Genomic DNA, 2,610 nt, shown 5'->3' with positions numbered 1-2,610 from the left:
TGTAATTGATGCATATGTTGTTGTTCCTTTTATTCGGCCAACCAATCAGTCGCACACGTTCAACCAGCCAATCAGAAACCTAAATAACCAACCAATCAAACACTAACTCATTCAATCAACCAACTCACTCAATCAACCAACTCAATCAATCAACCAACCAAATAGCGCTCGACCAGGCAGACCTCCCAAAAGATCCCCGGTTTCCGGGTCAGAGGTCATGTTGGAACAGCTGAAAAGAAGCAAGATGTATCCGGAGTATTACAATCATGCCAGGATATTTGGTGAGATGATGACGGATGTTTGGTGAGAGGAAATAAAAAAATTGAGAAAATGAAAAAAGAAAGAGAACAAGAAAATCAAAGTGAGAAAGAATGGAGAGAGAGAAAGAGAGAGAGAGAGAAGGAGAGAGAGGAGTGAAAGAATGTCGTGATTGAAATTGCGATATTGATGATGCTACAGTCGATAATGAGACCAGTTGGTAAGATGGATGATTGGTTGATAGATGTCGGACGATAATTTCTGCTCACTCCTGAGGAATAATGCAAATAATAATAATTTCACCAAGAAGCCAAAAAAGCGGCGATGCATTTGAACGCCCTGTACGCCCCGAACGCCCTCACTGCGACCACCCCCACCACCACCAACAACAACAACATCAACAACAACCCAACTTCCAACAACAACAACAACAACAACAATAATAATAACTCTTCGGTTACAACGTGCAATAATAATATTTTTAATTTCATCGGCGGGCCTCAATCTGCCATCTTGCCCTCACCCCTGTCCACATCTCTCACTTCATCCCTCACTTCATCACAATCTCCCTTCGCGCAATTCTCGGCGAATTATTTCTCGCTACTACATAGTTCGCGGTTTAGTAGTAGTAATAGTAGTAATAATAATAACAACAACAACAACAACAACAACATTAGCAATCACCACCACCACTTTCTGCAGCATCAGCATCAGCAGCAGTACCACAAATGTTTGGCGAAAACAAAGTGGCGAGAGGATGATAGCGATGATGACGAAGACGATGATGACGTGGCTGATAGCCACAGAGCCGACGATGATAATGACGATGGCGACTGTGATGATGATGGTGGTCTTCCTGGAGCGATTAAACGAAGCAAGCGCGATGACAATGATGATGATGATGGTGGCGACGCTGGTGGTGATGATGATGATGATGGTGGTGATGATAAAATGGAAGATGGTGAGGTGAAAAGAGAGAGTAGTGAGATGAGGAGAAGCCATAAAATCATCATCAACAACATCAGCAGCAGCAGCAGCAACAACAACAAGTTACACGATTTATATACTTCAAGAATCTTCAACAACAACAACAACAACAACATTATCAGTGAAATGACGACACGTTCAATTCCACCACCATCGTCGTCATTGTCTTCACCTCATATACAATCATCATCAGCAGCAGCAACAATATCATCATTATCATCGTCACTCACAACTACATCAACAACAAAACAACAACTACCTCTATCACCATCAGCACAACCACAACAATCATCATCATCAAAATCAACTTCAATCGCTGATTTCAAACCACCGAATAGAATCTCAACTAGTTCGACGATCTACCCTTTCAATCTTCCTCCAAATCCATTTCCGTTTTTCCACTACCCGCCATCTTATTCCGCCATGTTGGATTTAGCAATGTCGGCTGCAGCTGTCGCTAGCTACAAGCAACGGCTGCTGAAAGAGAGAACAGCTGTAGCTGCAAACTCTGAAAACCCTCATGTTTTTGATGTACTGGAAAATGGAAAAACCCAGCAAAGCAGTTTCGCTTCAGCTACTGCAGATGACGACAATGATAATATGATGATGAATAATGATGAGAGAGAAGTTGGCGGAAGCGATGACGATGTGGCCGATGATGATAACTATGTCGATCGTGAGATGGAGAAGAATGATGATGATGATGACGTTGATGGAAGGAAGATAGGGAGAAAGAGAAAGTTAATTTATTTGAAAAGGAATAAAACTCGCAATGATGATGACGATGGCGATGATGATGGTAAAGAATTCGATGTTGATGATGACGATGATGGTGAGGGCCGGAACATCAGAAATAATGACGAGGAACATGGCGACGATGATGATGATGATGACGATGGTGACGATGATGATGATGATCCGCTAATCAATTGTGATGGCAGGTGAGTGTATGATGATGATGATAATGATGATGATGACGATGATGATGACCATGATGATGATAATGATGATGATGATGACGAAGATGACGACGAAGATGAAGATGAAGATGATGAGGTGGAAAGCCTAGATGATGAAAATGTTTGCAATGAAGACAAAAGGTGTATTCAGAAACACTCGCACGCTGAGAAAAAGATACAAAAGTATACAAAAACATACAAAATAAGTATACAAATGCATACAAACAGACGTACAAAAAAATATACAAAAAATTTCCAACCAACGACAACTATACAAACATTCAAATGTACATTAAACAATGCATACATTGATTTTCTATTACAAACAACTTTATAAGGCACTTAGTGATACACTCACTCGTTTAGACACACACACAAACACACACATACATACACACATACACAC

This window comes from Helobdella robusta (assembly GCF_000326865.2).
Source record: "Helobdella robusta unplaced genomic scaffold HELROscaffold_3, whole genome shotgun sequence".
Lineage (NCBI taxonomy): Eukaryota > Metazoa > Annelida > Clitellata > Rhynchobdellida > Glossiphoniidae > Helobdella > Helobdella robusta.
Note: the sequence above shows the minus strand (reverse complement) of the source record.